General features: G+C 45.7%; 1 protein-coding gene across 3 annotated transcripts in view; it reads right to left on the bottom strand.

The window, feature by feature from the left end:
* The window catches only part of BAHD1 (bromo adjacent homology domain containing 1), a 303162-nt gene that overhangs the window by 149120 nt on the left and 138613 nt on the right, over nt 1-15429 (bottom strand). For 2 of the 3 annotated variants that reach the window (XR_012237057.1, XM_073609221.1), the window contains exon 1: nt 12342-12519. The exons of the other annotated variant lie outside the window; for it this stretch is intronic. The gene's annotated coding sequence lies outside the window, so the exon portion shown is untranslated. Of the gene's footprint in view, nt 1-12341; nt 12520-15429 lie in introns of those variants that run through there. 3 annotated transcript variants of the gene reach the window in all.

Here is a 15429-nt window from a genome sequence, read left to right as displayed (position 1 = left end):
TTGCACTTAAAACTATAATTTTTTAACTTTTGGAAATGCGAGTAAAAACTTGGCTATGCCAGAAAATTTTGGGTGTTGTGTCAGTAAATTTCAATCTGGTAGGTTAGCAACACTGCCGGGGCGGCTCAGTGTGAAAGGGCTCTTAAAAGTGATTGCGAAGTCTTGTTTGTTTGGTTTTTTTTGTTGTTTTTTTTTTTTTTTTTAACATGTTATACTTACCTGCTCTGTGTAGTGGTTTTGCATAGAGCGGCCCAGATCCTCCTCTTCTCAGGTCCCTCTTTGCTGCTCCTGGCCCCTCCCCCTTATTGCGTGACCCCACAGCAAGCAGCTTGCCATGGGGGCACCCGAGCCGAGCTGCAGCTTCGTGTGTCCATTCAGACACAGAACTGACGTTCGGCCCCTCTCTCCCCTGATTGGCTGACTTTGACTGACAGCCATGGGAGCCAATGGCGATGCTGCTGTGTCTTAACCAATCAGGAGGGAGAGTCCCAGACGGCCGAGGGATTCGTGGAGATCGCTGGACAGAGAGGGGGCTTAAGTATTAGGGGGTGCTGGGGCAGCTGTTACACACAGAAGACTTTATCTTAAATGCATTAAGATCAAAAAAACTTTTGCCTTTAAAAAACTCCTTTAAAAGTGGTTGTAAACCCACTTAAAAAATAAATAAATAAAAAAATAAACACCTGCAAGACAAAGGCATAATGAGCTATGCATACTAGCTCATTATGTAATACTCACCTGAGATCGAAGCCCTCGCTGTGGTGCCTGTACACAGCACCAGCCGGAGACATCACTCCTGGGGGTTACTTCGTATCGCAGCTCCGGCCGATCACCGCATGCGCGTGGTAACGGCACACTCACTGAAGCAACGGTACATACGTGCCGTTTCTTCAGTGCGCATGTGCCGATGACATCAGCACATGCAAATACAGGGGATATCTCCTAAACTGTGCAGGTTTAGGAGATATCCATGGTAGCTACAGGTAAGCCTTACCTGTAGCACAAAGTGGCCTGTAAGACTTTACAACCACTTTAAGTCTCCCGTCTCAAGCCTAAGCTCCTGGCTGGTAACAGACACACTGCCTGCTCTACAACATTGGGAATGAACAAAGCAGTTAGTTTACTTTCATGTAACACTGACAGCTCCCTATGTCTTGACAGATTTCTGCGTCAGTTAATATCTCTGAGATTAGTCAGGGGATCCAATTTCCCTTTAGACCAGGGTTGTCCAACCTCTAGCCTATACAGCTCCAACACAAAATCACAAACTTACTTAAAAATGTTGATTTGTGGAAAAAATGTGTTTATACTTAGGGAACAAAATACAAATACTAAATATCTGATGAGCACCTTGAGAATTCATTGAGAATTGCCACTACATACATCCAACCAGATATTGATGTGTTTATCAAAAAGTCAAATATTGCACTAGTTTTAGGTTGTTCTTTTTTTTTTTTTTTTTTTTTTTTTTTATTGTGAAAGTAAGACAGGTACATTTATCTACTGTATATGAGTAACTGTTAACTTGTAGTCTGACTGACTATTTCTGCTTCTCAGCTACCTTACTGTAAAGCCCCATACACAAGGACAGAATGTTGGGGGACATTTGCTGGTACAAAAAAAAAAAAAATCCCAGCCAACATTTTGCACATGTGTATTTCGGACTGTCAGACGTGCATGCTGGAAAACCAGCAGCCAACAGACCCCCGATCAGTGTTTTCAGCCAATGGCAGGGAGCCCTGATCAGAGTGTTCTCTGAACCGTCCACATCAGAACACAACAGCTCAGCAGGGGGGGGGGGGGTTGGGGGGCATGGTTATTACATCGGGTCACAACCGGGGCAGACACCCCCTCTTTAGACTGAAACTCAACTCAGCTCTGACAGGGAGGGAATGCAAGTAAATAAAATAAAAACACACCACACACACACTTAAAGCCTAAGGCCCCATACACACTATTAATAATAATTTTCTGCAGACTTGTCTTCAGATTTACCAAAACCATGTAGTGCAAGGGCCTGTCTGATTGCATACAAACTGAAACTCTTAAGGTGCTTTCACACCGAGGCATCGACATTAAAGCGCCACTATTTTTAGTGGCACTTTACCGTCGTTTTAGCGGCGCTATTCAGCCGCTAGCGGGGCACTTTTAACCCCCGCTAGCAACCGAAAAAGGGTTAAAACCACCAGTAAAGCGCAGCGGCGCTTTGCCGGCGGTCAGTTGGCGCTGCCCCATCGATTTCAATGGGCAGGAGCGCTGTATACACCACTGCAAAGATGCTGCTTGCAGGACTTTTTTTTACCGTCCTGCAAGCGCACCGCTCCAGTGTGAAAGCAGTCAGGCTTTCACACTGGAGTTATAGGAGAGGCTCATTGCAGGTGCTATTTTTAGCGCTGTAGCGCCTGTAAAGTGCCTCAGTGTGAAAGCAGTCTTGAGGTTTGACCTCATTATATGGTTTTGGTAAATTGAAGACAAAAATCTGCAGAAAATCTAATAGTGTGTATGGGGTCTTTGTTTAGTCCAAAAATGTAAAACAAACAATATACATACATACATATCTCACACACACAAGGTACCTTGCATACAATCAATGTGATGTGGCCCCTTGTGCTGCTGGTTGTGGATATTTAACTGAAATCTTCCATCCTCTGTACCCCCCATCCCTGCAATAAGGGTTTAACAGAGCCGAGGGATCTGTCCTATGCACTCATTAAAGTGGTTGTAAACCCTTTACAACCACATTAAACTACAGGCAAGCCTATAATAAGGCTTACCTGTAGCTGCACTGGATATCTCCTAAACCTGCACAGTTTAGGAGATATCCCTGTATTTGCCAACGTCATCGGCACATGCGTACTTAAGCCAACTGAAGCAATGGCACATACATGCTGTTGCTTCAGTTGTACTGTGCCGTTCCCGGCGGCTCCTGTGCGTATGTGCGGGAGTGATGTCCTTGATATCTGAAAGTAACCTCCAAGAGAGATGTGGCCGGCCAGAGGGGGAGATGAGGATGGCTGTGGGGGCTTAGTTTTCGGGTAAGTAATTCATAAGAATGAGCTAGTATGCTATGCATACTAGCTCATTATGCCTTTATCTTGCAGGGGTTTTTTTTTTGTTACCCAGGTTTACAACCACTTTAAGAGTGCCAACTATGCACGGCCTTCCCCCTCCCCCAATTATAGGATCTGTATCATAGCTTCTATAAAAGAGAAAAAACAAAAACGCTGAATGAAGGGGGGGGGGGGGGCAGGTGGATGGATGATTGGTCCACCCCTACCTGCTCCTTTCATAGATCATTCATGGAAGCTATAGCACAGATTCTATGAATGGAGGAGGCGGCGGAAAGGCTGAGCATAGTTGGCACTCTTGATGAGTGCACAACAGGTCCCTCGGCTCTAAAACCCTCGTGGCACCAGAAGATTACATCAGCGAGGTGGAGGAAATTAGAAGACTGAAGATTTGAGCAGCACAGTGGCTGAGTGGTTAGCACTTCTGCCTAGCGGCACTGGGGTTGTCAGTTTGAATCCCAACCACGGCACTACCTGCCTGGAGTTTGCATGTTCTCCTCTGTGCCTGTGTGGGTTTCCTCCCACAGTCCAAAGACATGCTGGTAGGCTAATTGGCTCCTGTCTAAAGTTGGTCCCAATATGTGTATGAATGTGAGCTAGGGACCTTAGATTGTAATGGGGAGAGGGTGTGCCCTTTGCGTCCATACATAAGAAGCCAGGTTGGCTCATTGACTTAGCAATCCTCAGCATACTATACAGCTGAAATTCTATTTTTATTGCTTAAGGCTGGGTTTACACTGTCTTTGCATGCGGCTCACAGCAGTGCGTCCCCCTTCACCATTTCAGGTCCGATTTCAGCTCAAATTTTTGTCCGAATTTGGTACTGAAAACGGACCAAAAGATGCACAGGGCTCCTGTGTAAAATTCACACCAGAGCCGCAGCAGAGATATGTGAACTGGTTCCATAGAGAGCCAGTCAAAATCTCCCGCTATTGAAAATTGGATGCGGAGAAGCCACGTCCAATTCGCAATATTGTGAACCCAGCCTTTACGTCTTTGTTCCTTTATTCCAAGTCACATTTTACCTTAATATTCAATTAGTCATGAACTATAAAAAAAAAAAAAAAAAGTCCTTTCTTTTTAGCTGGTAGAAGTTAGAGATGTCTGTCAATCGGCTCCTGCAATCCATTTTTTGGAGTCTCCATCTACTCTACTTTTTTTTATCCATCTTATAATTTACTTGCTACCCTCAGATATCAACCAAGCACAAAGCTAGATACTCCTGTACCAAGGAGGACCGTCAAACATTCAGATCATCACTGTAGTGTCAGAAGTCAGGATGAGCATTGGTACCAACGTATTCCTGAACATAGTTTTCGTTCTGAAGTTGAGCTTTAAAGTGGTAACCCAAAGCCAAAAATGTAATATATTGAAGCTTACACCATTATTAGATGTAGTAAGTGCATTGGTTTTCCCCTCTGTTTTCACCTGCTGATCTGGCCAGGGACACCTCCAGTATTACTGAGCCCCCACTCTGGATGAAGGAGCATAGGAGGGAGGGGAGCGGTAAATGTACTGGCAGATTTAAATACACTAACAAGATTCAAGCCAAACTCCAAACGCACACTTCATAATCATTTTACAGAAGTAAAGGCTTATCATGGTAGGAGATATATATATATATATACACACACACATACATACACACAGATCTATTCATTTACCACTAAAACAAACCTATGCATATTTAACCTCCCTGGCGGTTTTCCCGAGTGTGGCTCGCGGTTAAATTTTTGCCACCTGCCAAACACCTCCCTTAAGCTGCAATAGGCAACGGACCGGGGTGTTTACATGCAGCAGTCACAATGCTTCACGCCTGCGGAAAAGTTTACCCAACATGTAAAGATCGTCCACCGCAAGCAGTAAAATGGGGACCACCACAAACACAAAATGACAGTGAGGAGGTGTTGTATCTCTTTCTTATCACCAGTCAGTGGTCTCTGAACGCAGATCGGGCTTAAGGCTTCAGAGGAAGGGGAGCGCACGTCTAAGGCTCCATGCACACTGAAGCTCAAAAAAGCTTTTTCTGGACACCAGATTGCTGACAGAAAACACTGGTTGAAAAAAAGTGCTTTTAACAGCGTTTTGTACTAGCGCGTTTGAGCGTTTATGGGTGTTTTTAATAAAAATACACAGAGGACACTCCAAAAATCCCACAATGCATTGAAAAAAAATAGAACGCCGAACGCTAATTAACGCGCATTTATCAAACGCGCGTTTGGCTTTTATAGCGGTGAAAAACAGCACTTTGAATGCGAATTTCTGGCGTTCAGAAAAAAGCCCATAAACTCCACTGCTCATTAAAGCTAAAAAACGTCCATGTGTGCATGGGCACATAGGCTAACAGAGTGGAGTTTATGGGCTTTTAAAAAAAAAAAAGCCAAAACGCCAATAAACTGCAGTTTATTAGCTCCAGTGTGCATGGAGCCTAAATCTACTTCTAATGACATCGCTGTTCCATACATTCAGTGCAATCAGTAAAGCAGGGTATACTGTACATGGGAGAGCTTTTTTTTTTTTTTTTTAACCAGCAGGTCGAACCAGAAAAAAAAAAAATAAAAAAAACACTCACAAACCCCCACATCCACACAAGATAGATGCAGGGATTCTCCTCGCTGCTCCATTGTATTCTGACAGCAGGACTCTACCTTCCCCTTCCAGAATACACACACTTATCGAATGATGGTTTTCCAGCAGGATCATTCAACATAGGTACACACAGAACGGTGTTCAGACGACCCTGAGCCACACTCGGGATTGCATCTCAGGATCCTGGTCCAGGTTACTTACCTTGTCCCCAGGATCCTGCAATGTCCCCCCGCTGTGTCTGCGGTCTCTGTCCTCCGCCCGATGCCTCTGTGTGCCGGGCTCCATTTCCTGCGATGCATGGGGGCGGAGCCTGGCAGCATATTCAAAAAGTACAAAATTCATAACATATTCAGTAATGTAATCTATAAGATTACAGTGTACTGCATCAAATCATTTCATATCAGTTTTTCCTAGTGCTTTGTCCAGTGCCCTGCATGCAGTTTTTTATTATAAATACTGTCCTTTCTGCCTAGAAACTGGAGATTGTCCATAGCCCTTTATGTCAAAAGTGGTTTTAGACCAGCTAGAAAACAGCGATAGTAAATTAGAACACTTGCAGAATTGAGCCATAGTGAATCATGAGGAAATTCATTTTATTATATTTTAATTTATGATTTTGTGTTTCAAACTTTATCATACCCGGGATGTCTACTAGACTCTTGTTTGGACAGAGTCAAGTGTATTACAGGCCTACAATATAAAACGCCAAATTTCTATGCAAAACAATGTACTGCTTTGACGCCAAATTTCTATGCAAAACAATGTACTGCTTTGAGACGCACAAATCTGACATAATCATACTGCCAGGGTGGTTAACCGGGTGGATAAAAATCGATTTAAGAAATAAATTAAATCAGTTTTTTTGATTTATATCAGATTTTTATTTAATTTAGTTTTATAAAATGCTTTTGGAGTAAAAAAGATAGATCTAAAGATAGTTTTCTATTTAAGATAATTATTTAGTTTATTCAGCATGAAATGGAGCTTAGTAATGTAGCACAAGGCTGTATATTTTGTATTTGTATGCATATTTTGCAATATTTACATTTTTGGTAAACTCATTCAATGAATCCAAGCTCTGCAAGCTGAGATAACATGCACTGCATTGATGCATTCACACAATTTCACAGTAACCAGGAGATAAAACAAAGTTCAGGAATATTCCTTTATACCATTGTTCTGCAAATCTATGAATACTACATAGATTTGCAAAACAATGGTTTGCACCTTTCCTGCTTCTACAGACTGTATGATTGAATTGGTTCTGATTTCGCTGTTTTACTAAACTGACAGCTTTGATATTCTAAATAGGAAACCTTCATTGTGTTTGCAAATATTAAAGATTCTAACTATCAAAAAGAATAAGTCCTTACATTTAACCACTCAAGGACCGAGCCTCTTTCTGAGGTATGGCCTCCAGATAGAGATATCAATTTGCCCCTGTACAAATCATTAGTAAGACCTCATCTGGAATATGCAGTGCAGTTTTGGGCACCAGTTCTCAAAAAGGATATTGGGGAACTGGAGAAAGTGCAGAGAAGGGCAACCAAACTGATAAGAGGCATGGAGGAGCTCAGCTATGAGGAAAGATTAGAGGAACTGAATCTATTCCCTCTTAAGATTAAGGGGGATATGATCAACATGTACAAATACATAAGTGGTCCATATAGTGAACTTGGTGTCGTGTTATTCACTTTAAGGTCATCACAGAGGACAAGGGGAGCACTTTCTAATTCTGGAGGAAAAAAAAAAAAAAAAAGAGATTCGATCTCCAAATCTGGGAAGGTTTCCTTACAGTAAGAGCTGTGAAAATGACTCCCTCCAGGAGGTGGTTCTGGCCAACTCAGTAGATTGCTTAACCTCCCTGGCGGTATGATTATGTCAGATTTTTGCGTCTCAAAGCAGTACAATGTTTTGCATAGAAATTTGGCCTTTTATATTGTAGGTCTGTAATTCTTAATAACTCACTTAAATCTGTCCAAACAAGAGTCCAGTAGACATCCCGGGTATGATAAAGTTTGAAACACAAAATCAAATTATAAAAAATAATAATAATAATAATAATCAAAATTAATTTCCCCATGATTCACTATCGCTCAATTCTGCAAGTGTTCTAATTTATTACCCTCAAGTTGTAAAGCAATATGTAAACTGTTGGCACTATATAAATCCTGAATAATAATAATAATAATAATAATAATAATTATTGCTGTTTTCTAGCTGGCCTAAAACCACTTTTGACGTAAAGGGACACTTTTTAGCTGCTATGGACAATTTCAGGTTTCCAGGCAGAAAAAAACAGTATAAATAATATAAAACTGCATGCAGGGCATTGGACAAAAGGGATGTGAAATAATTTTATACAGTAATGTAATCTAAGATTACAGTGTACTGCATGTGTTATGAATTTTGTGCTTTTTGAATTTGCTCCGCCCCCATGTGTCGCTCGCAGGAAATGGAGCCCGGCACACAGAGGCATCGGGCAGAGGACAAAGCCTGCAGACACAGCAGGGGGACATTACAGGATCCTGGGGACAAGGTAAGTAACCTGCACCAGGATCCTGCAATGCATTCCGGAGTGTGGCTCGGGGTTACCGCTAATTATGCTGAAATTTAACCCCGAGCCACACTCGGAAAAACCACCAGGGAGGTAAACACAATGTAACTGGATACTGACATGTATAGGTAAAGTTGATCCAGGGAATATCAGGAAGGAATTTGTTCCCCTGCTGTAGCAAATTGGAGAATGCTTTGATGGGGTTTTTTGCCTTCCTCTGGATCAACTGTGGGTAAAAGATTGGGTATATAGGACTATTTTGGGGGGGGTTTGTTTCCCCTTTTATTGGTTTAACTAGAAGGACTTGTGTCTTTTGTTAACCAGACTATGTAACTATGTGTAAATGATTGCACTCAAATACACACAACAATACATCTATATCCAGATCAGTATTAATGTGGCTTTTCTACTTCCATGTGAAAGAGGCCTTTAAGGCCAATTACCTGGAAGAGAAGAGCTCAAATACTCATCTCTCAGACAGCATGGGTCTTCCACCTTTCCTCTGCTCCAGCACTGGAGCCTCCATTGTGTCTGGAAGTGTTGGCTGCTTTTGTCCCCCGCCATTCACAGTGGTTTCATCATTTGACCTCTATTTTACTACAGCACCCAGCAGCGACAGAGGGCTCAGAGGAAGAAACCAAGAAAGTGGCAGGGGACAAGGACATCTCACACCCTGGATATTTTGCATGCTGAAGATTTTGACAGAGGCAGCGGCTCTTTAATGGAGCAAAGGTAGAAGACATGGACCGCTGGAGGCGAGGACCTCACTGATTCCCTTTACAGAAAACCAATATATAGATGTTTTTGACCCCTTGAGAAATGAGTGACAAAACACATCGGGCAGAGCCTTGTGACATCATCACCCACTAATAGGAAATACACCATCTCCTAGAGCCGAGGACTTGTGGATATCTCTATATGACTGTTAAGGGGGCCATTTACCCCCAATGTGTATAGCGATTTACTTGAGTGCACTGGAGCCAGTGCACCTACAAATGTAAGAGTCATTCTAAATTTTTTTTTAAAAAAAGGAAAAGATTTTATACAGTTCAGCACTGTCAGTTTCTCTCATTTTATGAGCACATAGTGTATGAGGTAAACCGTACAAAGGGAAGTAAGTGTCCCAGGAACAACAGGGAAGCCGGAAGCCATTGCAGCTATACCCCTAAAGTAAAGGCTTTTAATGGACCTTTTGAGCACTTTCACACTGGGGCGTCGGACTAGCAGCCGAAAAAGGGTTAAAAGCAACCGCAAAGCTCCCCTGCCCATTGATTTCAATGGGCAGGGGCACTTTAGAAGCGGTTTATACACCGCTCCTAAAGCACCACAAAGATGCTGCTTGCAGGACTTTTTTTAAGGTCCCGCAAGCACACTGCTCCAGTGTGAAAGCACTTGGGCTTTCTCATTGGAGTGACAGGAGAGGCGCTATTGCACCTCGGTGTGAAAGTGGCCTTTGGGTCTTCCTATGAAGTGAGTGCATAGTGTGACATGCTATTCGTGTTTGAAGAACACCGCATTCACAGAAGCTCGATACGTTTTAAGGATTGTTATCACAGATTACTTGGCACGCTCACTTTCTGGACTTTGGTTCACATCCATTAGCTGTTCACATAGACCTTATGTCACTTGTGTCATAGCCAGTAGTGGCTTTATTATCACAGTTATTGTTGCATATTCAATTGTTTATTATGATCACTGAACCATAGACAGTAATTATTTATATTGTGGGCTTATTTAGGGGTTACCACTATTATTGCAAGTATAATAGCAGCAATTGGTATACTCACTGTCCCTTCAGAATTGTGATATTTTGTTATTTCACTTTGTTAGACAGGTAGCACTTCACTTTTTATTGTCATTCTATAGATGTTTTAGGTTACTAACGGATCACTTCAAGAAACAGGTTAACAATGACAGCTCCAATTCCTGGCAGGAAAGGTTCAATCCTCCTGTACATCACATTATTCTAGAAGTCATGTGCTCGGTGTGTACATTCCCTGTACAGATATCACCGGGCTGTACATCAGGAGGAAATGAGGGCAATAAAAACAAGCAGACAACCTTCGGGGAAACTCATCTCAGCACACAGGTATGAAAACCTTCCCGACAATGCAGGACTGACAAAGAACCAGCGATTTCATCAACACAAGGACTGGCAGGGATGGGGGGGGAGTACACAAGGACTGGCAGGGATTGGGGGGGGGGGGATGGGGGGGAGTACACAAGGACTGGCAGGGATGGGGGGGAGTACACAAGGACTGGCAGGGATGGGGGGGGGGGGAAACACAAGGACTGGCAGGGATGGGGGGGAGTACACAAGGACTGGCAGGGATGGGGGGGAGTACACAAGGACTGGCAGGGATGGGGGGGGGGGGAACACAAGGACTGGCAGGGATGGGGGGGGGGGGAACACAAGGACTGGCAGGGATGGGGGGGGGGGGAACACAAGGACTGGCAGGGATGGGGGGGGAGTACACAAGGACTGGCAGGGATGGGGGGGGGGAGTACACAAGGACTGGCAGGGATGGGGGGGGGGGGGAGTACACAAGGACTGGCAGGGATGGGGGGGGGGGGGGGGGAGTACACAAGGACTGGCAGGGATGTGGGGGGGGGGGGGGAGTACACAAGGACTGGCAGGGATGGGGGGGGGGGGGAGTACACAAGGACTGGCAGGGATGGGGGGGGGGGGGGAGTACACAAGGACTGGCAGGGATGGGGGGGGGGGGGGGGGGAGTACACAAGGACTGGCAGGGATGGGGGGGGGGGGGGAGTACACAAGGACTGGCAGGGATGGGGGGGAGTACACAAGGACTGGCAGGGATGGGGGGGGGGGGGGAGTACACAAGGACTGGCAGGGATGGGGGGGGGGGGGGAGTACACAAGGACTGGCAGGGATGGGGGGGGGGGGGGAGTACACAAGGACTGGCAGGGATGGGGGGGGAGTACACAAGGACTGGCAGGGATGGGGGGGGGAGTACACAAGGACTGGCAGGGATGGGGGGGAGTACACAAGGACTGGCAGGGATGGGGGGGAGTACACAAGGACTGGCAGGGATGGGGGGGGGGGGAGTACACAAGGACTGGCAGGGATGGGGGGGGGGGAGTACACAAGGACTGGCAGGGATGGGGGGGGGGGGGGGGGAGTACACAAGGACTGGCAGGGATGGGGAGGGGGGGGGGGGGGAGTACACAAGGACTGGCAGGGATGGGGAGGGGGGGGGGGGGAGTACACAAGGACTGGCAGGGATGGGGGGGGGGGGGGAGTACACAAGGACTGGCAGGGATGGGGGGGGAGTACACAAGGACTGGCAGGGATGGGGGGGGAGTACACAAGGACTGGCAGGGATGGGGGGGAGTACACAAGGACTGGCAGGGATGGGGGGGAGTACACAAGGACTGGCAGGGATGGGGGGGGGGGAGTACACAAGGACTGGCAGGGATGGGGGGGGGGGAGTACACAAGGACTGGCAGGGATGGGGGGGGGGGGGGGGAGTACACAAGGACTGGCAGGGATGGGGAGGGGGGGGGGGGAGTACACAAGGACTGGCAGGGATGGGGAGGGGGGGGGGGGAGTACACAAGGACTGGCAGGGATGGGGGGGGAGTACACAAGGACTGGCAGGGATGGGGGGGGGGGGGAGTACACAAGGACTGGCAGGGATGGGGGGGGGGGGGGGGAGTACACAAGGACTGGCAGGGATGGGGGGGGGGGGGGGAGTACACAAGGACTGGCAGGGATGGGGGGGGGGGGGGGGAGTACACAAGGACTGGCAGGGATGGGGGGGGGGGGGGGGGGGGAGTACACAAGGACTGGCAGGGATGGGGGGGGGGGGGGGGGGGAGTACACAAGGACTGGCAGGGACGAGCAGTACACAGGGACTGGTAGGGATGACGTGCGGTGGTTGCGGCAGGTACATGACGTACATGTGGATGTGCAGACTCCGCTCCTCCGCCCCTAGGGGCGCCACCTGCTCCTGTCACCATCTCCCCACCTGAGGTCCCCCCATACCCGCTCCGCTCATCCAGCACTGCTCCCCTCACACCCCGCCCCCCTCCCCTCTCTTCTCACCCGTGGGGGTCCCTCGTGCTGTCACCATATTCCCGCCCACGCCACTGTCACGCGCCTACCTGTCACGCAGTGAGTCCTCCGGGCACAGGTCCGGGGAGGGCGGCCGTCCGTCCGCGGGGATGAAGCGAAGGTGGGAGGGCTCCGGGTGACAGAGGAGGGAGGGTTCCCAGCCTCCGGGATCCGCTACGCCGCAGCTCGCACTGACTCTATCTTCCTGCTACGCCCCCTGCAGCCAATGGCTAACCTCCGAACAGATCCAGCCAATGGCTGAAGGGAGCTCGGCTAACTTGACCGGCCAATAGGAGTAGGACGGACGGAGGTCCTGACCAATGACGAGGGCGGACCGTGCAGGTAGCCAATGATTAAGTTACCGTAGCGGAGGGCCAATTGGGAGGGGAACGGAGTGTGACAAGTAGCCAATTATAGAATGGGCTGTGGCTCTGCCTGACACGCCCAGGAGATGGGGAGCTCGCTGAGTAACCCTGTCACCAAGGAGAACATCGTAGCTCCTGTCACCTGGCCCCGCCCCTCCCCGCGTGCCAGCACACCCCAACATCCCGGCTAGGTGACCCCCGGGGACAGCGGGCTTCCCCGTCTGCTGCCCGGAATGTCACTGCCTGGGGCTTCGTATATCAGAGCCCAGTGCGGGACATCCACTCATCCCAGCTGTCAGGACTGATCTCCACCAGCGGTGTCCGTTCCTAGAAAGCAGTCCTGGAAATGGACCGATCACATCCACACATCTCTCAGTGTAACCCTCCATGGTACAATGTACATCCTCATCATCAATACTATCATCATCATTATCACTACTATCATCATAATCATCATCAATACTATTATCATCATCCTCATCATCAATACTATCATCCTCATCATCAATACTATCATCATCATCATCATCAATACTATTATCATCATCATCATCATCATCAATACTATCATCATCAATTCTATCATCACATCATCATCGATACTATCATCCTCATCATCAATACTATCATCATCATCATCAATACTATTATCATCATCATCATCATCAATACTATCATCATCAATACCATCATCAATTCTATCATCACATCATCATCAATACTATCATCATCATCATCATCAATACTATCATCATCATCAATACTATCATCATCATCATCAATACTATTATCATCATCATCATCATCAATACTATCATCATCAATTCTATCATCACATCATCATCGATACTATCATCCTCATCATCAATACTATCATCATCATCATCAATACTATTATCATCATCATCATCATCAATACTATCATCATCAATACCATCATCAATTCTATCATCACATCATCATCAATACTATCATCCTCATCATCAATACTATCATCATCATCAATACTATCATCCTCAATACTATCATCATCCTCAATACTATCATCTTCATCATCAATACTATCATCATCATCATCAATACTATCATCCTCATCATCAATACTATCATCATCATCAATACTATCATCCTCAATACTATCATCATCCTCAATACTATCATCTTCATCCTCAATACTATCATTATCATCAATGCTATCATCATCATCAGTACTATCATCATCATCAATACCATCATCATCAATACGGTCATCACATAAGACAAGGGGGCACGCTTTACATCGAGTGGAAAAGAGACTTAATCTCCAAATACGGAAAGGTTTCTTCACACTAATGCCCCGTACACATGGTCGGAAATGTTCGATGGGAGCTTGTTGTTGGAAATTCCGACCGTTTGTAGGCTCCATCGGACAATTTCCTTCGGGAATTTCCGTCACACAAAATTTGAGATCTGGATCTTAAATTTTCCGACAACAAAATCCGTTGTCGTAAATTCCAATCGTGTGTACACAATTCCAACACACAAAATTCCATGCATGCTCGGAATCAAGCAGAAGAGCCACACTGGCTATTGAACTTCATTTTTCTCGGTTCGTCGTACGTGTTGTACGTCACCGCGTTCTTGACGTTCAGAATTTCCAACAAGATTTGTGTGACCGTGTGTATGCAAGACAAGTTTGAACCAACATCCGTCGGAAAAAATCTGATGGATTTTGTCAGAATGTGCGATCGTGTGTAGGGGGCATAAGAGCTGTGAAAATGTGGAATAGACTCCCTCCAAAGGTGGTTCTGGCCAGCTCAGTAGATTGTTTTAAGAAAGGCCTGGATACTTTCCTAAATCTACATAATATAACTGGGTACTAACATTTATAGGTAAAGTTGATCCAGGGAAAATCCGATTGCCTCTCTGGGATCAGGAAGGATTTTTTTCCCTACTGTAGCAAATCGGATCCTGCTTTTCTGGGGGGTTTCGCCTTCCTCTGGATCAACTGTGGATATAGGATTGGGTATATGGGATTGTATGTATAGGATTGGGTATATGGGATTGTATGATATTATTTATTCTATTTATTTATTTTTTTATGGTTAAACTAGATGATGTAATACTATCATCCTCATCATCAATACTATCATCATCAATACTATCATCATCCTCAATACTATCATCATCATCAATACTATCATCCTCATCCTCAATACTATCATCATCATCATCATCAAAACCATCATCATCATCATCAATACTATCATCATCATCAATACTATCATCCTCATCATTAATATTATCATCATCATCAATACTATCATCATCATCAATACCATCATCAATACCATCTCCATCATCATCTCTATGTAATAAAGATGATCACTCATGTTACCATACAAACACGTTCGGGATCGCACAATATGTATTTATAGCAGTCACATGATTATGGAATTTGTACATCAGATGTCTGCACACATAGACTACAATCTCTTGTATCCAATTCTTCACCACACAGCTTACAATCTGATTGTACAATCTCCAGGTTCCAGTCACATCTGCGAATCTTGAGAACGAGCACAGAAACCCGCATTTCTGCACGCATTTTCAGAAACGCGTGAAAAGTGCACCAATCACGCTTGAGGTGCACTATTTCTTAATGGCTCCCCACAACATGTCTAACAGACGTGCGTTTTGTCCCCTGACAAAATGAAAAGAAAAATGCCAAATGGTGTGGTACATACCTGCACGAGGCTCACCACCCAATAAGAGTGCAGGAGCAACTTTGGCC

This window comes from Aquarana catesbeiana, linkage group LG13, assembly GCF_042186555.1.
Source record: "Aquarana catesbeiana isolate 2022-GZ linkage group LG13, ASM4218655v1, whole genome shotgun sequence".
NCBI lineage: Eukaryota > Metazoa > Chordata > Amphibia > Anura > Ranidae > Aquarana > Aquarana catesbeiana.
This window is presented reverse-complemented; position numbering and strand designations above follow the sequence as displayed.